This window comes from Sphaerodactylus townsendi, linkage group LG02 (assembly GCF_021028975.2).
Source record: "Sphaerodactylus townsendi isolate TG3544 linkage group LG02, MPM_Stown_v2.3, whole genome shotgun sequence".
Taxonomy (NCBI): Eukaryota; Metazoa; Chordata; class Lepidosauria; order Squamata; family Sphaerodactylidae; genus Sphaerodactylus; species Sphaerodactylus townsendi.
The window spans coordinates 168,822,003-168,843,587 of NC_059426.1; the positions used below are offsets into that span (position 1 = coordinate 168,822,003).

The 21,585-nt window shown below is 49.3% G+C and overlaps 1 protein-coding gene across 1 annotated transcript in view; it reads right to left on the minus strand.

The window, feature by feature from the left end:
• AKAP5 (A-kinase anchoring protein 5) overlaps positions 1 to 20,733 on the minus strand; it is a 40,674-nt gene extending 19,941 nt beyond the window's left edge. Inside the window, exon 1 of the mRNA XM_048485771.1 lies at positions 20,573 to 20,733. The gene's annotated coding sequence lies outside the window, so the exon portion shown is untranslated. The remainder of the gene's footprint in view (positions 1 to 20,572) is intronic.
• Positions 20,734 to 21,585: the final 852 nt, after the last annotated feature.

Consider the following 21,585-nt stretch of genomic DNA (forward strand, 5'->3'; position numbering starts at 1 on the left):
GAAGATGTGGGAAAGACCAGTGATTCTTATTCCCATGGATGGTTTGATCCAACCCACTCGACCCCCAAATGTGACGGTCTTTTTCCATTGTAACACCTTTTTGCACTAATTGTGCCAAAAGAGACAACAAATGGGTTCTAGATCAAATCATATCTGAACGCTCTGTAAGTGCGAAAATTAGTCAACTGAGCCTTCGACAATACTTTGAAAATTATTCAATTGAGGCTATTGTACTTTGGTCACGTTATGAGAAGACAAGACTCACTTGGAAAGACAATAACGCTAGGGAACGCTGAAGGCAGCCGGAAAAGAGGGAGACCCAACATGTGTTAGGTCTTGGACCTTTAGCCAATAAACAGACTCTGGATTCTTGATCAATAGCCTTTATTGAAAGGCAACTTGAGGAAGCCAGTTCTGCCAGATCTGGTTTTCCTGGTTCCCTTTATCCCCAAACTGGTTATCCAAATTATCCCCATTTTCCGGGCTGAAAAATGCCCCCCTCGGCTTATAAGCGAGTCATGGAGGCTGCCCAGCTGGCTGGGGAAGAGGGGAGATCTTCCCCTCTTCCCCAGCCAGCCCAGCGACCTCCGTGCAAGAGAGGCGCCCAAGCCATGCCTTGAGCCTTTGTGGGGGGCAGTATCCAAATCCAATAAACTAAACTAAGATGCTGCGTTTTCCACCCTTGGCTTATACGCGAGTCAATAAGTTCCCCCAGGTTTTGGTGGTAAATATAGGTGCCTCGGCTTATAGAAGTAGAAGTAGAAGAAGTAGAAGTAGAAGTAGAAGAAGAAGAAGAAGAGGAGGAGGAGGAGGAGGAGGAGGAGGAGGAGGAGGAGGAGGAGTTTGGATTTATATCCCCCCTTTCTCTCCTGCAGGAGACTCAAAGGGGCTTACAATCTCCTTGCCCTTCCCCCCTCACAACAAACACCCTGTGAGGTAGGTGGGGCTGAGAGAGCTCCGAGAAGCTGTGACTAGCCCAAGGTCACCCAGCTGGCGTGTGTTGGAGCACACAGGCTAATCTGAATTCCCCAGATGAGCCTCCACAACTCAGGCGGCAGAGCGGAGAATCAAACCCGGTTCCTCCAGATTAGATACACGAGCTGTTAACCTCCTACGCCACTGCTGCTCTTATACACGGGTCGGCTTATACACGAGTATATACGGTACCCCTCAATCATCAGGGGCAGCCCCTGACAACATGAGATGGATTGTCCCTGTAAATCAGGGGCGTCGAACTCGCGGCCGTCATGCTGGCAGGGGATGATGGGAACTGTAGTCCATAACATCTGGAGGGCTGCGAGTTCGACACCTGTGCTGTAAATGAAGCCACGGCTCTCCGTTTGCAAGGATGTTAATGAGAGGACTTTGATTCGTACAGTCCCCATGAGTCAGAAGGGATTTGATAGCACTTAAACAAACAAACTCACTGCTTGGAAAAGCTACTGTTGATCCAATAAGAACATCACCGGTTGAAGCGATGCCTGTAGCTCATGTGCCTCCGCCCAGTTTAACAACACTTGCAACAGTTAACAAGTATAGCAGCAGCTGCTAATGATGGTTAATCAAAGAAAGTATATGGGGAGGAGGTCAGAAGGTAGCAGGGGAGGAAGCTGGTGGACGCTTCAGTAGTAAGGAGGGCTTTCCCGCACTGCCAGAATTTTCAGGAAATTTTACTCAGTATACTGAAAGGGACTGATTGTATGTGACTTCGTTTGTTGTTGTTTTAAACTGCAGCAAATAAACATCAAAAGCTGTTTACAGACCCTAGCTGGTGCAAGCCCTTTCTTCTGCAGAGCAGTTGGGAAGGAAGAAACGGGACGGGAAAAGTCACTCTGACCGACCGGCGAGCTCTTCTTATCAGTCTCCTTGGAGACGAGAGGCCAGAGGTGCCGATTTCAGCCACCAGAACTTCCATACACTCGCACACAATTCTTTATCCCTTGAAAGAAGGCAGGTGTGGTAACCAAGCTTCGTTGGGGGTGCTGGTTATTTTCACTACTTTGTGTTGACAGCCATGGCTGATTACGCAGGAGGTACCCGCGGCACGCTAACCCTTGTACATGAAGAAAGTAGAAGTGGCACACGGCAAACTTCTTTGTACCAACATACAAAGAAGTTGCCTCACGCCTACTGCTCTTGCTCTCAGCTTTTCCCATGAAAACAAGAGTACCTCAGGTGTGCGCCTGATGATGCGGCGGGGAAGAGAGGAGGCAAACTTCCCCATCTGTAATTGGCCCATAGCTCCTCTTCGCCCATACTCTCCCCTCCTCTTCCTGTTCTTCTACACAGGTATCCTCAAGTTGTGAACAAACTGAGTTTCCTGTCCTGGGATATGAAGATGATAGCCGAGTCAGAAATGAATAATTCCATTTCTGATCTTGCTGTATCAGTAAAAGTGAAACTATGTTTTACTTCTTTATAAGTTAGATAGGAACAAGTTTTATTAGGTAGAATGTAGGAATTACTGTTGTATTTTGTATTTGTGTCTGCATGGAACCTCCTTTGCTCAAGGCAGGAATCCACCCCTGCTCCACCTGGGCACGACCCTTTCATTTGCTAAAACCATGAATGGACGTTTGACAAAAGGGACCCCAGAAGAAGCGCCTCCATCTGCCTTAATCCCACCAGCAGGCAGATAAGGGTGCCGTCGTCCTTAGGTTTCGATTCCTGGCCCCAAGCACCCTCTTTTGTGTTTTTCCCGCCTGTGCCTACGTTATCGCCTCGCCCTGCTTCGGCCGCGAAATTCAAGAAGGGATTGCCCACTGGACTCTAATTGGTTCCTATGTATTTGTAGATGAATGATTGGTTCCTGTGTATTTTGTGAATGAATGATTGTAGGTTGTCCTGTACCCTCCCGGATTCCCGGGCGGGAGACTGTGTATAAAAGTTGCTGTAAAGCTGCTAGGCAGCTGCAGCTGCCGTGGTGTGGAGGTGCTGACACATAGGTCAGCATCTCAATAAACTCATTTTTATTTTCAATATTCCTGCTGTGTTGGGTCCTGTTTCTGTTCCTCTGCGCTGCTGAGAGCTGGCGGATCTGGGGAAATAAAAGTTACTCAGGCAGCGCGGTAACAAAGAGATTATGGATTGCCTTTGGGCTAGGGCAGAGGTGCGCAGATGTCAGCAGAGGACACAAACCTAGTCGACGGGAGTCCACCATCTTGACCACCACACCAAACTGGATCAATGCTCTACCACCAATTCTTACTGGCTGTTCTGCGTGCCCACAGCAAGCCTGACCATACGAAGCCCTCTCTTATTCATTTGATTTCACTTCAAGGAAAGAGATCTGAATACATCATTAAAATTATTCTTTACTGAGTGTCAACAAACATATATATTCAAGGGTGTTCACACAAACGTGTAACAGGAGAAGAGGGAGAAGAAGAGTTTGGATTTATATCCCCCCTTTCTCTCCTAAAGGAGACCCAAAGGGGCTTACAAACTCCTTTCCATTCCCCCCTCACAACAAACACCCTGTGAGGTAGGTGGGGCTGAGAGAGCTCAGAAGAACTGTGACTCACTAGCACAAGGTCACCCAGCGAGCGTGTGTGGGAGTGCCCAGGCTAATTTGAATTCCCCAGATAAGCCTCCACAGCTCAAGCGGTAGAGTGGGGAATCAAACCCAGTTCCTCTAGATTAGAGTACACCTGCTCTTAACCACTACGCCACTGCTGCTCTTATGACCCATGCAAATAAAGGCCCAAGAAAACCGTAACTGAAGTGTGATAATAACATTGTTCTTCCACGCTAAGTTCATCCTCCCCCCTGTATTTTCTTCATAGTTTTATCAAACAAACAGCAGTATGTTCATTCTTTGTAATCTCTTCTCCCATATCTCCTCATTGACTCCAGCTTCTTTCATCCAGTCCACATATATTGTCCATATCTTCAGAATTTCACTCTGTTTATCTTGCTACAAAGTATTTGTTTTGATTAGAGTATGCTCCGAAAATGTCCAGTGTCACTTGTTCCCAGATATATTCCAACCATTTCTGGATTGTCCATTTGTTCTTTTCTTTCCAGCTTAAAGCTATTGTTGCATGTGCTGCTTTGATCATTATTTTATACAGATAGCTATATTTTTTATCTACCCTTCTATCCTCCATTACACCCATGAACATTAAATCATTATTTATCCCAATATTAATCTTCACCAGTTTCTCGATATATAACAATACGGTTGTCCAAAAATTTTTCGCTTCTATATAGTCCGTCCACATATGGCTATAATATGCCTCCTGTTCTCCGCAGTGCCAGCATTTAGGACTAAGTGCTTTAATCATGTATGCTACCCTGTTTCCCCGAATATAAGACATCCTCGGAAAATAAGATGTAGTAGAAGTTTGCTGAAGTGCAAAATATAAGGCATCCTCCAAAAGTAAGACGTAGCAAAGATTTTGTTTGGAAGCATGCCTGACGAACAGAATACAGAAATATAAGACAGTGATGGCGAACCTTTTTGAGACCGAGTGCCCAAATTGCAACCCTAACCCCACTTATTTATCGCAAAGTGCCAACCCAGAAATTTAACCTGAATGCTGAGGTTTTAGTTTAGAAAAAAACAGTTGGCTCCCACTTCCTCCACCCCACCCACTCGAGCAGGGGCCAGCCTGCTCTAGCCTCCAGCAAGTCCTGCACACACTGCTCTGTGCCTCTCTAGCATCTCTGCCTCCTCTGTGCCCCCCCCCCAGGCAGCAGCCACCCAGAGCACAGGCACCAGGTCCGCCAGCCAAGTCCTCCCTGCTCACCGCAGTGCATGCACGTTGTGCTCAGTGGCGCAGGCCAGCCTAGATGTGTGTGTGTGGGGTGTGTGTGTGTGATTTTCTGCCCCCCACATGATGAACTCTGTGTGCGCGTGCCCACAGAGAGGGCTCCGAGTGCCACCTCTGGCACCCGTGCCATAGGTTCGCCATCACTGATATAAGACATCCCCTGAAAATAAGACATAGCGCATCTTTGGAAGCAAAAATTAATATAAGACACTGTCTTATATTCGGGGAAACACGGTAGTTGTTTTGGTGTTCTATACCATTTCAATATCACTTTTCTTTCCAACTCTATATATTTCTCAGGCTTCCTAGATCTTGAAGAAACAGATGAGAATTACTTCTGCTTGCAGCCTTCCTATGCATAATTATTTCACTCTGAACCCCCCTTGATTTAAATGGGGTCAGACTGGATAAACAGGCATAGGGCTTCACCGTTAAGAAGTTAGATTTTACCCCTGCCACCTCAATCAATACCAGCTTACCTGCCAGATCAACAATAGAGTTGCTTTGGCCCATGGCATCTCCTGCGGTCTCACTCCTTAACATCCTGAATCCTGTACATGAGAGCCATGCAGCTCCACCAATCTTGTTCCCAGAACTAGAGGGACCTTACTGTCTAGGGCTGTGGTGACGAACTCCTTTCCGTTCCCCCCTCACAACAAACACATACACATCTAGGCTGGCCTGGGCTACTGGGCTCTATTATTAGCATTAAACCTAAGACCTAGTTTTGGGGAGCAGTGTAGGTAACCCTGTTAAACACTGTTAAACCCCACTGATTTTCATGTGAAGAACTAAAGCATGATCCTTTACCTGGGAGTAAGCTCGGTTACTGGCAATGGGGCTTGCTTCTGAGCAAACCCTCCTAGGGTCGTGATTCACCCGTTGGAAGAGTTGTATGGTTGCTTCAAAGCAAAGCCACCGACTGCAACCAAGCTTTCTCCTGAGTAACGCACGCCTCGGAGCCAACCGTTTTTCTAAACTAAAACCTCAGTATTCAGGTTAAATTGACGGGTTGGCACTCTGCGATAAATAAGTGGGTTTTGGGTTGCAATTTGGGCACTCGGTCTCGAAAAGGTTCGCTATCACTGGTCTAGGGTCAACTCAGTCTGCTCCTCCTCATGGCTTTTGGTGGACATTTCTACATTCCACAGTGCTTCGTGTTGGCTGCCATGTTTCGAAAAAGAGAGCCAGAATGACACGGCTGAATCAATTGCCTTGTCTAATGGGATGCGTTAGGAATATCTGTTGGGATTTTGCAAGCGTGTGTCACGACTCAGTCATAAAAGGGTTAACCGTTTGTACGTAAAGAAGTTGCTGAAGTCACTGTTTATGACCTGATCTACTGATCAGCTATCGGTCAGTCAACTAGCCACTGCTTACATTTATTTATTTATTTTTATATTTCGAACTTGTAGGCCGCCTCTTCCCCAAGAGACTCCTGGCTCAGAACCAGCTTCCAATATAACTGTTCTCCGACAGCAAACTCAACAAACACAATTTAGCTTACTCTTAAAACCAGCAGCAGATGCATAATTTAAAAAACAATCTTAACAATATGGCTGTTCCAAACGAGGTTCCACAATCATTTCCGAACAATTCAACGGTCGGTCTGGAACAGTTTAAAACAGCTTAAAACAGTTTAAACAGGTTTAAAGGCGAAGCCCATTCCCAAAGGCTAAAAGGGAGGAAAAAATACATAGTAGAGGAAAAGAGAGGGAGGGAGGAAAACGGGCCCCAGATGGAGATCAACAGTGGCCCGACCGGAGGTGGACAAAGGATGGAAAATGGCGACACTCGGTTTTAGTTCCTATAATTTCAGTGAGGGAGACAGTAAAACCGCGGCCAGCCTCCCGAAAGAGCCGGTGGAGATAACCACCGAACTGTTTGGAGAAAGCCCTGCGGGAACCTTGCCATATCCCGCTTAGGGCCCGAGACTGATGAGGAGATGGGCATTCGCAGAGCAGGGGCAGAACCCGGTAAAGGGACCTCCTGGCCGAAGATCGCTCAACCAGCCGCTGTCGTCAGCGGGGCTAGGGTCACCAACTTAGTTCCGCCACACGCTGAGCGTAGTGGCCTATGATGGGGACATAAGGGTGATCACGGTCCTGGTAGATAGAGAGGGCCCCCCATGCAGCTGTAAAAGGGCCTTTAAAGGTTATTTACCAGCACGCTTGAAGGCGATCCGGAACTCCACTGGGAGCCAGTAGAGAGCCGGCATAAAGCACACAGGGGTGATGTGGTCTGAATAATCTACCACAACCTGTCGCAAGTAGATTACGCTGCATTCTGGACCAGCTTCAACTTCAGGATCAATGCGTAGCGAAGGCCAGCGTCTACAGAGAGCGAGTTACAGTAATCCAACCTGGGTGAATTGAGCCGTCGCATGGATCACAGTGGCCAGGTCGGGCTGGGAGAGATAGAGGGAACCCAACACGCCCGTGCCTTCGGCGAAGATGAAAACGCACCTGGGTATATGGGCCACCTGGCTCTCCAATTTGACAAGACGCAGAGTCCAGGCGGACTCCCCAGACTCGCCATGGACAGGAGATGTCGGGAACCCAGAAGCGACCCCCTCTTCCAGAATAGGCTGACTGAAATTCCCATGGTCTCTCCCCGGTAGCCAGCCAAAGGACCTCCTCCGGTCTTTGTTGGATTAAGTTTTAACCCTACTCTGCCCTCCAACCATGGCAAGCGACTCCAAACAATGCTGTAGAAGCCACATGGGGCAGAAGTGGCCCCCCTCTCCATCAACCAGAATGAAGCTGGGTGCCATCCCGCGATCATTGGTGACAAACCATGCCCAAAGTCTCGCACCAGCTGAGTAGCAAGGTGTCGCATGTAGATGATCGGCGCGGCGGGAAAGTAAAGGAAACTCACTGGGGAACCCACACAACTAAAGTGGAATTACTTTGGAAACTACCTCATCCCCAAGACCACACACCCGCTTATATGACCCCTAATTCCTGAGACAGCGAGGCAATCCATTGAAGGGCGGTGCCCACTCCAGAACTGCCGAGGTGCCGTTGTATGGTGGATCAAAAGGTCGCGTGATAGTAATTGCCATCAGGCGCTATGGCGAGATCAAGTAACACAAGGCGGCGCCTTTGATCTAGCTGCCAATCTATGGAGAACATATCTACTGTGATAAGCGATGAGGGCCGGTTCTCCGATCCCATGCCCAGCACGGAAGCGCGACTGGAAGGGATCGAGCACCGAAGCGATCGTCCTCCAGGAGAGCCTGAAGAGCTGCTCCCAACACCCACTCTCTCAATTACCTTTCCCCAGGAAAGCGACAGAGTTCGAAAGCGGGCGGTAATTGGCCAGATGCTCCAGGGATCTAAAGATGGTCTTTTAAGATTGGTATGGACTACTGCCTCCCTTCAACCCACACTGGAAACATACGCTTGCTCCAAAGGGAGCAGTTGACTATATTCAACAGGTAGAGTGCGTAACTCACTCCCGGCGCAAGCTTTTGCATCAGCCAGGAGGTTACGATCCAGAGGGACAGGTAGTAGGTCTAACAGCAGCTAGGGCCACATTAAACATCGGACTTCGCCAGAGTAGAAAAACCGGTCCCAAGATTGGACCCAAAGAGGCAGCGAAAAGACCTCGAAGTTCGCTTTGACTGTATCAATTGTGAGTCCGGAAGGTCCCCGGTAGCGAGAGACGCGACTTTATCTACAAAAAAAGCTCTGGAATGCCTCACAGCCGATAGCCAATTGAGAATTTAGTAGACCCATCCACCAGAGAGAGTGAGGATCGGACAATCCGGAAATATATTGTGTCGAGGCGAGCGCTTAGCCAGATGCTACGAGGAGAACGAGCGAATGGAGCGTCTTCTACGCCCTCCGTGTAAAGCGCTAACTCGCATAGGCTTTCATAAGCGTCCTACTAAGTTGTTCAGCGCCAGCGTCGGCGGAACTTCCTCAGACACTCTTCGCTCTAACCCGTCTGGAGTTCCTGCGTTCATTTGGCGAAATTCCTCCTCATTATACCAAAGGAGCTGCGCAGTGAGCGGAAGCTAGCCAGAACTTTGCTTAGGAGCTAATTTCCTCGATGGCCTCTGGCAAGCCTGGTATTCCAGTCACCTGCCGCATAACTGTCGAGGGTAACAGGAGAAGAGCTCAAGGATCCGCCAAAGCATTCATACAGGAACCTGTCCGTTCCATAAAGTCTTGGAAGGACGAAATAAGTCCAGTAAGCCTAGAGCAGAAGGTTGAGGCGGCGGGTCCATCCGGACTTCTTCAGGGCAAAATGGTCGGACTGTGGTGCTGTGTGGTTTCCGGGCTGTATGGCCGCAGTGTTCTAGCAGCATTCTCTCCTGATGTTTGCGCCTGGCGCTCTGTGGCCTGGCATCTTCAGAGGATCCTGATGTTGGGAAAGCAAATTGAGTATTAGTATAATCTGTTGGAGTGTCCAGGGTGGGTGGGGAAACCTTGTCCTGTGAGTAACAAAGGCGGCAACCTGTGGTCCAATAGTTAGAGGAGACATCTGAATAGAAGTATGAGTAACAATGAAGAAGATTATAGCCTGGGAGTAACCCTGTAGATAGCAAAGGTCACTGGTGGGAGCATCTGAATAGAAATTATCCTTGGCCTTTTGTTTTGCTTTTGTCTATATGGTCATCCTGTGTTTGTGTGGAGCTAGTTTGACACAAGCCACAGTCTTGACCCTAGTATTTTTTTTCAACACTGGCAGTAAAGTTCTGTCTTCATTTTCATAGTTTCTTCCTTCCTGTTAAAATTGTCCATGTGCTTATGGATTTCAGTTAAGCTTCTCTGTGTAGTCTGACGTAGTGGCTTTCAGAGCGGTCCAGAATTTCTGTTTTTTTCAAATAATATTATTCTAAGTGTCCAGGTTGGTTTATCATAATAATTTCTGCTATTGCTGATTTTTCTTTCTGGCTGAAATAGTCTGAAGTACCTTTTGTGTTCTTTGATGCGTCTATGCAATGCGCATGCGTTTGGTGGTTCCTTTATGTGGAGCTTGTCCACAGCTGCATGGTATCACGATAGACTCCTGCAGGTAATGAAGGATCCCTCTTATCCTTTGCTGAGCGTAGCATCTGTTGAATTTTGCTTAGTGGGTCTGTAGATTGTTTGTGGGTTGTGCTTCTTCATCCAGTTTTCCTAATGCGATCAGTGGTTCCCTTGATGTATGGTAAGAGTACCTTCCCTCTAGATAATCTTTATCTTTGTTCATGTGGCTTGATGGCAGTCTTGCAGCCCTTGCTGCGTTTCACCATGTTGGTAACCATTAGCCTGTAACAGGAGCCCTGTTTAGGTGATTCAATTCATCTACAGGCGCGGAACCTGCGGCTCTCCAGATGTTCAGGAACTACAATTCCCATCAGCCCCTACCAGCATGGCCAATTGGCCATGCTGACAGAGGCTGATGGGAATTGTAGTTCCTGAACATCTGGAGAGCCGCAGGTTCCCTACCCCTGATCTTGTAGGAGGTGAGGTTCACAGAATTCCTACCAGGAATTGTGGTTTGATCTTCAGATTTGGCTAAATTTACATGGGAAAAACCATACACTTCAGGAGTTTAACTACAGTTTCTTGGATTTCGTGTTTGTTTCTCCCCCATCTCCTTTTATTTGTTTACAGAATTTGTTCTCCCCGTCAGAGTAGCCAAGGCATCTAACATGGAGAGTATCTTTTTAGCGCCGTGGTGGCGAACCTATGGCACTCCAGATGTTATGGACTACAATTCCCATCAGCCCCTTCCAGCATGTTCAATTGGCCATCCTGGCAGGGGCTGATGGGAATTTTAGTCCATAACATCTGGAGTGCCAAAGGTTTGCCACCACTGATGTAACCAAATGCATAGTAACGAAGACAAGGTACAGGAAAGAAAGGATTCCTTATTTTATCTCCATGCAACCCTCCTTTATAGTTAGTAAACATATATAGAAAGCAACTGAGAATCTGTCTTTTCTATTCTACTCATATACTTAGCTGAGTAGAATAGAAAAGTATTTGGGGAGTCTTGCTAGAATCAGCTCCCCACATTTATATATCCTACAATATTCAAAATGGCCTTTCTCTTAGAATCATAGAACCATAAGAGTTGGAAGAGACCCCAAGGGCCATCAGGTCCAACCCCCTGCCATGAAGGAACACACAATCAAAGCTCTCCCGACATATGTTCATCCAGCCTGTTTAAAAACCTCCAAAGAAGGAGACTCCACCACTCTCCGAGGCAGTATATTCCGCTGTCGAACAGCCCTGACAGTTTGAAAGTTCTTCCTAATGTTTTGGTGGAATCTCTTTTCTGTCACCTTGAACCATTACTCCTGGTCCTTGTCTCTGGAGCAGCAGAAAACAAGCTTGCTCCCTCACCAACATGACATCCCTTCGAATATCTGAACATGGCTACCATGTTACCTTTTAACCTTCTCTTCACCAAACTAAACATCCCCAGCTTCCTAGTTTAGCATGGTGGTGGTTGCGGAGGCTTATGTGGCAGAGAGATGTTCCGGAGCTGGTGGACCCTGAGTGACCCAGGTGGCCAATTGCCCGCACAGGACTCACTTCTGAGCAGCAGTGGCGTAGGAGGTTAAGAGCTCGTGTATCTAATCTGGAGGAACCGGGTTTGATTCCCAGCTCTGCCGCCTGAGCTGTGGAGGCTTATCTGGGGAATTCAGATTAGCCTGTGCACTCCCACACACGCCAGCTGGGTGACCTTGGGCTAGTCACAGCTTTCCGGAGCTCTCTCAGCCCCACCTACCTCACAGGGTGTTTGTTGTGAGGGGGGAAGGGCAAGGAGATTGTAAGCCCCTTTGAGTCTCCTGCAGGAGAGAAAGGGGGGAATATAAATCCAAACTCTTCTTCTTCTTCTTCCAGCCAGATGTCACACATGGCTTGGCTGGAAGTGAATCCCGAGCAGCGATTGGCCAGGAATGCATTGTTGCCACGCTTTCCGTTCATACTGAATTGTGTCTTAGGATAATACATGATCGCAGTTCTACGAAGGAAAAACATGATCATTGACTTACACTGAGTTAAAGTCCTAGTGCGTCTTGGTCAATACTGTTTACACAGACTAGAAGTGGCTCTTCAGGTCTTTCACATCACCTCCTGCCTAGTTCTCTTAAATGGAGACACTGGGGATAGAACCTGGGACTTTCTGTATGCCAAGCAGACGTTCTGCCACTGAGCCAAAACCTCAGACTGCTGGCCCATTGAGGCCAGTATTGTCTACTCATGGGGGTGGGAGGGAAAAAGGGGGGAAAAGTATATTATGGTTGTAATATAAAAGTGAAATATGTTTGTAAGAATGATCCAAATATACCAATAAATTTTTTTAAAGTATTGTCTACTCAGACTGGCCATGGCTCTCCAGAGTCTCAGGAAGAGGGTCTTTCATATCACTTAATGCCTGGTCCTTTTAGCCAAGGGGTGTCCAACTGGTGCTTCAGATGTTCATGGACTAGAAGAAGAAGAAGAAGAGTTTGGATTTATATCCCCCCTTTCTCTCCTGCAGGAGACTCAAAGGGGCTGACAATCTCCTTGCCTGTCCCCCCTCACAACAAACACCCTATGAGGTAGGTGGGGCTGAGAGAGCTCCTAGAAGCTGTGACTAGCCCAAGGTCACCCAGCTGGCGTGTGTGGGAGTGTACAGGCTAATCTGAATCCCCCAGATAAGCCTCCACAGCTCAGGTGGCAGACTGCTGCTCCTAATTGCCAATTGGTGCCATGCCAGTAGGGGCTGACAGGAATTGTAGTCCACGGACATCTTAAGCGCCAGAGTTGGACACCTCTGTTTTAGCTGGCATTGCTGGGGATTAAACCAGCGATTTTGCTGCATCTAGCCACAGCCCCTATAAAAACAAAAATCAGTGACTGACTGTATTATGAAACAGTGCGTAAAATAGTAATGAAGTTCGCATGGAGAACATTCAATCAAGCGTGGTGGGGCCCATTTATTGCACATTTATTGTTAGGCTGACAAAAATAAATCTCAGTTCATTCCCTAGATGGAAGGAATCCCAGGTTTTAATGTGGGCAAATCTCACCAGCCAGTCATTCGTGCAAGTGTTAAGCGCTGCCAAGATGTTTCCGACTCATGGCGACCTTACAAATCAATGTCTTGCGGTTAACAGCCTTGTTCAGGTGTTGCAAACTGAGGGCTGCAGTGTGCTTCACAGAGTCAATCCATCTCATGTTGGATCGTCCTCTTGTCCTGCTGCCTTCAACCTTTCTTAGCATTATTGTCTTTTCCAATGACTCTTGTCTTCTCGTTATAAGAAGAAGAAGAACAGTTTGGATTTATATCCCCCCTTTCTCTCCTGCAGGAGACTCAAAGGGGCTTACAATCTCCTTGCCCTTCCCCCCTCACAACAAACACCCTGTGAGGTAAGTGGGGCTGAGAGAGCTCCCAGAAGCTGTGACTAGCCCAAGGTCACCCAGCTGGCGTGTGTGGGAGTGTACAGGCTAATCTGAATTCCCCTGATAAGCCTCCACAGCTCAGGCGGCAGAGCTGGGAATCAAACCCGGTTCCTCCAGATTAGATACAAGAGCTCTTAACCACTGCTTATACGCCACTGCTTATACGCTGTTTCCCTGAAAATAAGACCTACCCTGTTTCTCCGAAAATAAGACATCCCCTGAGAATAAGACATAGTAGAGGTTTTGCTGAAGTGCTAAATATAAAACATCCCCCGAAAGTAAGAAGTGGCAAAGTTTTTGCTTGGAAGCATGCCCGGCGAACAGAACACCAGAGAACCAGAATTCTTCTTCATGGAAAAATAAGACATCCCCTGAAAATAAGACATAGCGCATCTTTGGGAGCAAAAATTAATATAAGACATTGTCTTATTTTTGGAGAAACACGGTAGCATGATTTTTTGGGGATTTTTGGAGGATGCTTGAAATATAAGCCCTACTCCAAAAATAATCCCTAGTTACAGATTTCCCCCCTCACCGGGGGGGGGGGGGGGGGGCGGCGGCACACAATCATGATAAAAAATAAGACATCCCCTGAAAATAAGTCCTCACACATCTTTTGGAGCAAAAATTAATAAGACCCTGTCTTATTTTCAGGGGAATACAGGAATGACCAAAGTATGGCAGCCTCAATTTAGACGTTTTCGCCTCTAGGGCACAGGTGTCAAACTCGCGGCCCTCCAGATGTTATGGACTACAGTTCCCATCACTCGCTGCCCCCATGATGCTGGCCGGGGGTGATGGGAACTGTAGTCCATAACATCTGGAGGGCCGCGAGTTTGACACCTATGCTCTAGGGATAGTTCAGGGTTGGATTTAATCCAGAACCCACTTATTTGATTTTTTGGCAGGTCCCGTGGAAGTCGGGGTTACAGAGTTACTCTCTCGGGCTCCTGTTGGTAATTAGGATTGTTCATGTCCACCACCGCACCTCCTTGGTCTGCCTCTTGGACTCCAGAAGTTGCAGGTGAGGCGCATCATGCTCAGCTGAGACTGCAGAAGTTGTCCGTCCACAATCTCAGCTGCAGGACAGCAACAGAAACACTCAGTACCAACAACCTGTCTGGGGTTTTGACCATCTGTTGAATCCTGCAGCTGCATCTAGACATAAGTGGATGCCACGTTATCACAACATAATCCAGTTGTAAACGACTGCTACTTAAAAACAGGCAAACAAGTGTGGACATACCCAATAAGTGGGTGGTTGCCAGTGGTGGGATCCAAAAATTTTAGTAACAGGTTCCCATGGTGGTGGGATTCAAACTGTGGCGTAGCACCAATGGGGCTGGGCAGGGCACCACGGGGGTGTGGCTGGGCATTCCAGGGGCGGGGCATTCCTGGGCAGGGCTGTGGCAAGGACGCAGCCGCTGCGCCGGTCCTTGGGCAGGAAACGAATGCACGCAGGCGCAGGCTGCCACTCACGCCAGTGCACCTCCTGCTAGACTGCTTCAAGTTCTGTGCGCTACTGCTGAGAGGAGGGGCGTAACTAAGGCAAAAATCACGTTGGTGGCTCGCCGGAGTGGTAACCCCCTCTTGCATTTTATACAAATGAGTAGTAACCTACTCTCGGGAACCTGTGAGAACCTGCTGGATCCCACCTCTGGTGGTTGCCACATGTTAGTGACGTGAAAATTGCCACTAAGTCACAGTAAACTGAAGGGGACCCCCCCCCCCCAAAGATTTTCAAGAGGTCCACAGATATGGTTTGCCACTGCCTACATAGCAGCTCTTAACTTCCTCGGTAGTCTCCCGTTCAATTAGCAACCATGACCAACCCATTTTAGCTCCTAAGATCTGACAAGAGGCAGCTATACCCTGTTCAGGATAAAGATGACAGGATATTTGAGAATTCATCCACCGTTTCCTGGACCCTATTTGTTCTAGAATCGCCGCTTGGATCCTAGTGCAGTGGTTCTCAACCTCCCTAATGCCGCGACCCTTTAATGCAGCTCCTCATGTTGTGGTGACCCCCAACCCTAACATTTATCCATTTTACAGATGGAGAACACTGATGCAGAGAGTCTTAGGCGACCCCTGGGAAAGTGTCGTTCGACCCCCAAAGGGGTCCCCGACCCCCAGGTTGAGAACCTCTGTCCTAGTGCCTTGGGGACAGAATTAGGTAGGCACTAGGACCCAAACAGAGAATTCAAGAACAACGGTCCAGGAAATGGTGGATGAATTCACCTGTCCTGTTATGCTCTTTATGGTTTGGGGTATAGCCTGGATGTATCCAGGTCCAGTGGCGACCACGGCTGAAGACGCCTGGAGGCTGGCGGGGCCGGAAGCAGGCCTTCCTACCACGGCAGAGTCTTCTGCCCAGCAAAACTGGTGACCAGGCCGGTCGACAATATTGCCGAGTGAGTTGAGGGTATTTGTCCTGTGACATGCAGGAGTTTGGATATCCTAGCATCCAGTGTGGTGTAGTGGGTAAGAGCAGGTGGAGATTTGATTCCACGCTCCTCCCCCTGAGTGGCAGAGGTTTACCTGGTGAACCAGATGTGTTTCCGCACTCCTACATTCCTGCTGGGTGACCTTGGGCTAGTCACAGTTCTCTCAGGACTCTCTCAGCCCCACCTACCTCACAAGGTGTCTGTTGTGGGGAGAGGAAGGGAAATGAGCTTGTAAGCCACCTTGAGTTTCCTTACAGGAGAGAAAGGTGGGATATATATCCAAACTCCTCCCGCTCCCGCTCCCGCTCCCGCTCCCGCTCTTCTTCTTCTTCTTCTTCTTCTTCTTCTTCTTCTTCTTCTTCTTCTTCTTCTTCTTCTTCTTCTTCTTCTTCTTCTTCTTCTTCTTCTTCTTCTTCTTCTTCTTCGGTAGAGAAGGAATAGCTGCTGCCGCAAGTGGCTTGCCTCATACCTAAAATGTCTTCCTAAGTGCAATTTCTTTTTTTGCAAATGCACAATTTTTGAAAACACACAGGGCTGAGAAATAACTCCTGCTGCTGCCATTAAGAAAAATCAGAAACCGAGTACTGATTTTAGCATACATATGGAGGGGAACAGCAACTGAGACACTGCTGGGATTTTTCATGCTAGATTGGAGTCCAGCAACACCACAGAGATGAACAAGATCTCCTGGCCGTAAGTTTCGACTGTTCCAATCTTTGACTCTTAGAAGCTTGTTCTCTGGAAATCTTGTCGGCCTTTAAGGTGCTACTAGATTCCAACTTTACTCTTTTACTGCAAACCAACATGGCTACCCAACTGAAATCTACACGCTAGAACAGTGGTGGCGAACCTATGGCACTCCAGATGTTCATGGACTAAAATTCCCATCAGCCCCTGCCAATTGGCCATGCTGGCAGGGGCTGATGGGAATTGTAGTCCATGAACATCTGGAGTGCCATAGGTTCGCCACCACGGCGCTAGAAAGATACTCTCCATGTTAGATGCCTTGGCTACTCTGACGGGGAGAACAAATTCTGTAAACAAATAAAAGGAGATGGGGGAGAAACAAACACGAAATCCAAGAAACTGTAGTTAAACTCCTGAAGTGTATGGTTTTTCCCATGTAAATTTAGCCAAATCTGAAGATCAAACCACAATTCCTGGTGCTGGCCTACCTGTTAGGGCTGTTCTGCTTACTTTCCCATCCCCATCTCAAACCCACTGAAGACAAAGAGTTTGGATTTATACTCCTATAAAGAGACTCAAGGCACCTTACAAGCTCCTTTCCCTTCCTGTTCCCACAACAGACATCTTGTGAGGTAGGCATGGCTGAGAGAGGTCGGAGAGAACTGTGAATATAGGAATATAGGAGTAGGGAAGCAAATCCGATTCACCAGATAAGAGTCCGCTGCTCATGGGGGGGAGTGGGGAATCAAACGCGGTTCTCCACATTAGAGTCCACCTGCTCTTAACCACTACGTCACGCTGGCTGTGAACAGAAGAAATGTGAAGAGCAATCATGAAAATCAGGATTCAGCCTTCCGCAGCCCTCAGACCGTCACATTCAAGGGATGCCCTCCTTAGAAACAGCAGAGGAGCTGGGCGAAAGGACACATCCCTGACTAAGTGACCCAATTACAATAGTCCCCAATAACACCGAGAACTGCCAAGAAAGCCTGCGTCCCACGCAGCCAACACCATAGGCTGGTTTCCAGATGCCAAGAAAAGCACCCCCCTACCCCGAGTCCCTGTGCACGGGGGCATCTATGTCCCCACCAGAACAGAGGAAATTGATGCTCCCCGTTCTCACTGGAGAAGGACTGAATCCTGAACAGAGGACTTCTGGGCAAATTATGTGGTGTTGGCAGGAAAAATGTATAAATCGCCATCTGTGCCGTGGTTGCCTCTCGTCCCCCCAAAAACAGAACGCAGGCTAAATATAGGAATATCACATGTAAAAAGAAATCAATTAAGTAAGGTGAAAGGATGCTAGCTGCTGGTACTCATACGGAAAACAGAAAGCAGTTTTTTTAAAAGTAAAAAGCATATAAAAATGGCCACAAGTTGACATTGCCAAAGCCATTTTTGCCCTAATTTCCAAAGCCATTTTTGCCCTAATGCCCTAATCACCCTAATGATTCAACTCATGTTACTTTTAATGACAAAAAAAAAACCCAAACAGGCATGGATGCTGGTTTTTACTACTGAAATGTCACTGATTGGAAATGTCACTAATTTTTACTACTGAAATGTCACTGATCTCTTTCCAGAAACCAGTCTGGCTGCAACAGGGTCCTAAGTGAAAAAGAGCCCCAACACAATCGTGGAACCGAACCAGGGTACCTGTGAAACTTAGAACGCGTCCCTGTTTACAATTACAGTTGCCAACCTCTAGGTTAGGCCTGGAGATCTTCCAGAATTACACCTGATCTCCAGACTCTAGCTCAGTGATGACGAACCTTTTCGAGACTGAGTGCGGTTACAGCCCAAACCCCACTTATTTATTGCAAAGTGCCAACATGGCAGTTTAACCTGAATGCTGAGGTTTTAGTTTAGAAAAAATGTTTGGCTCTGAGGCATGCGTTACTCGGGAGTAAGCTTGGTGGTAGTCGGTGGCTTTGCTTTGAAGCAACCGGGCAACTCTTCCAACAGGTGAATCATGATCCTAGGAGGGTTTACTCAGCAGCAAGCCCCATTGCCAGCAACCGAGCTTACTCCCAGGTAAAGGATTGCACTTTAATTCTTTGCATGAAAATCAGTGGGGTTTAACAGCACTTAACAGGGTTACCTACACTGCCACCCCAAAACTAGGTCTTAGGTTTAATGCTAATAATCAAGCCCAGCAGCCCAGGCCAGCCTAGATGTGTGTGTGTGTGTGGGGGGGGGACTCTGTTTGCGTGTGCCCACAGAGAGGGCTCTGAGTGCCACCTCTGGCACCAGTGCCACAGGTTTGCCATCACTGCTCTAGCTATTAGCTCCCCTGGAGAAAATGGCCGCTGCAGAGAGCAAACCGAACGGCAATATGCCCAGCTGAGATTCCTCCCCCCAAACTCCACCCTTTCCAGGTTCCACCTCCCAATCTCCAGGAATTTCCCAAACCAGAGTTGGCAACCATATTTGCCACCCCCGAGGCAGCTTCCACGTTCCAAGCCCCCCTCCCATCCACTCCGACAGATAGCGAACAAGCAGCCTCTTGTGCACAGGGCGTAGATGCCGCAACGCCATGAGAAAGGAGCCGGGATCAAAAACTTCTGGCACTTTGGATCACCCCTACCGGCGGCCTGCCGGCTTTGAGCATCCCTCCGCCCCCTTTCAAAGGCGCTCCCTTGCGTTCCCATTTCACAGACAGAGCACTGAGGCCGAGAAGCGGGGATTTGGTTTTGCGCAGGGGGAGAGGCAGAGACACAGCAAGAGCACATACCGAGTTTGGACCAAGTCCGACAGGGGTAATTTGATAACCCCACGACCTGCCCACAACCTACCGCCGTGGGCCAAATCTCTGTGCTACTTTAACAAGAATAAGAAACAGGGAACAGGATCCTCCCAGATTCATTCAGGAGGAACAGGCGGATCAGGCTGTGATATGACTGCACAGAACTGCATTTCCTATACACCACTCGCGGCCCTCCAGATGTTATGAACTACAGTTCTCATCATCCCCTGCCAGCATCATGCTGGCAGGGGATGGTGGGAACTGTAGTCCATAACATCTGGAGGGCCGTGAGTGACACCTGTGCTATACACGGTGCATACATCCCTATGCAGCAGGGGCTAGTGTTACCCCGATCCTTACACCTCTTAGACCTTAGACCTGTGGCATGTGCTTTCGATATGTGCATGCATTAGATATGCTTATGCACATTAGGATCTGTTCGGCTAGGGCTGTGTTAGTATATGCATGGCACATGCTTAGACACAACAGGGTAGCACAGTATATACTGAGACACATATGCATGGTATAAGCTAAGACACGCAGCAGGGTGGCTGGGGATATGCTCAGACACAGATACATGGTAGAAGCATGGTTTACGCTTAGACACAGCAGGGTAGCATGCCATATGCTTAAACACAGATGCATGGTATTTGCATGGTATATACCACAGGTGTCAAACTCGCGGCCCTCCAGATGTTATGGACTACAGTTCCCATCATCCCCTGCCAGTATCATGCGGGCAGCGAGTGATGGGAACTGTAGTCCATAACATCTGGAGGGCTGCGAGTTTGACACCTATGGTATATACTTAAGAACATAAGAACAAGCCAGCTGGATCAGACCAGAGTCCACCTAGTCCAGCACTCTGCTACTCGCAGTGGCCCACCAGGTGCCCTTGGGAGCTCACATGTAGGATGTGAAAGCAATGGCCTTCTGCTGCTGCTGCTGCTGCTCCCGAGCACCCGGTCTGCTAAGGCCTTTGCAATCTCAGATCAAAGACTTAGCGACAGATGCATGGCATATGCATGGTAAATGCTTAGCCACAGCAGGGTACATGCTCAGACACAGATGCATGGGATATGCATGGACACAGCAGGGGAGCATGCTTAGCCATGGAAGCATGGTATTTGCACGGTATGTGCTTAGCCACAGACATATGACATCTGCATGGTAATATGCTTAGACACAGCAGGGTAGCACGGGATGTGCTTAGCCACAAACGCATGGCATAGGCACAATATACCGCCAGACGCATCGCTGCACCGAGGAGGCACACACGCCCATTCAATGCCGGACCGGTGCGCGCATCTCTCCCTCGGCCCCCACATGCCGCGCCCGCCCGCCGCCCGCTCCTCTGCCCCGCAAGCGACCCCTCGGCCCACTCGGGGGGGCTCCTCCGCATCGCCCCGCCGGCTGCCCGGGACTGGGAGGGCGTGGACCGGCCAGCCCCTCCTTTTGCCCTCCTTGCCCGCCAAACCCGCTCGGCTCTGCTCCCGCGCCGGCCGCCCGGCCTCCCTCGCTCACCTGCCCGCTCCGGCCGGCTCCCGGCGGCTGCTCCGGCGGCTGTGGCGCCGCAGCGCTGCGATCCGCCCACCCGCCCACCGGAGGGAGGGAGGGAGGCAAGCAGGCCGGCCCTGGCCCGGGGTGACTCCGGCGCGACGCCTCCCGATCCGGATTCGCGGCCGCCTCTGGGTGCCGGAGCAGGCGAGGGCGTTGCAGGCAGGCATGCATGCGTGCACGCTGCAGGCAGGCATGCGCTCCGTGCCTAGATCGTGCGGACGCGCGCGCACGTGTGCGCTGCCCTTTCGCCGGTTTTGCGCGCAGCTGGCGCTGGAGAGCCACATCCCGGGCGGAGGCGGCCTCCCGCGGCTGGAGCGGATTGGGTGCCCTGGCCTCGAGCCAAAAAACGCTCTTCCCTCCCTAGCCTGACCGACCTTCAAGGGTTGTTGTGAGGCTGGGGAGGGGCGTGGCGGCTGGACTCGAAATGTGGGCGAAAAAGGAGGTGCGCAGTTCGCCCGGGTTGCGGGTTGACTCTTGCCCTGGACGGTTGGGGGTTGAACGTCTGAATTGGCTCCACCGGTACTGGCTGAGGGGCTGCGGCTCTGTGCTGGGGTGTGTCAGATCGCGAAGCGGGAAACAGCAGAAGAAGACAGGCAGTCTGCCTCGGAAAGAGCTCTGGAGCCGCCACCGAGAAGGCCCCTGCTGGGTTGGCCCCTGCTAAGTCTCAGAAAGCGGGGCCACCCGAAACAAGGCCCTGAAGATGACGGCGACCTTGATCAGGAGGGTTAATAAGAAGTATTACAAACTATGAGCAAAAAATGCAGTCCGTTCCTGCTGCAGGACATTTTTTTGTCCTTGGAACGGCCTGGATGCAAAACACCCCTCAGATGTCTTAGGGTTGCCAACTCTGGGTTAGGGAATTTGAAGGTGGAGTCCGGGAAGGGTGGGGTTTGGAGAAGTGGGAGATCAGCAGGGTATAAGGCTACCCGCAGTAGAGCCCGGAATGCTAAATTGCAAAGAGCCCATTGGTGGGGAGC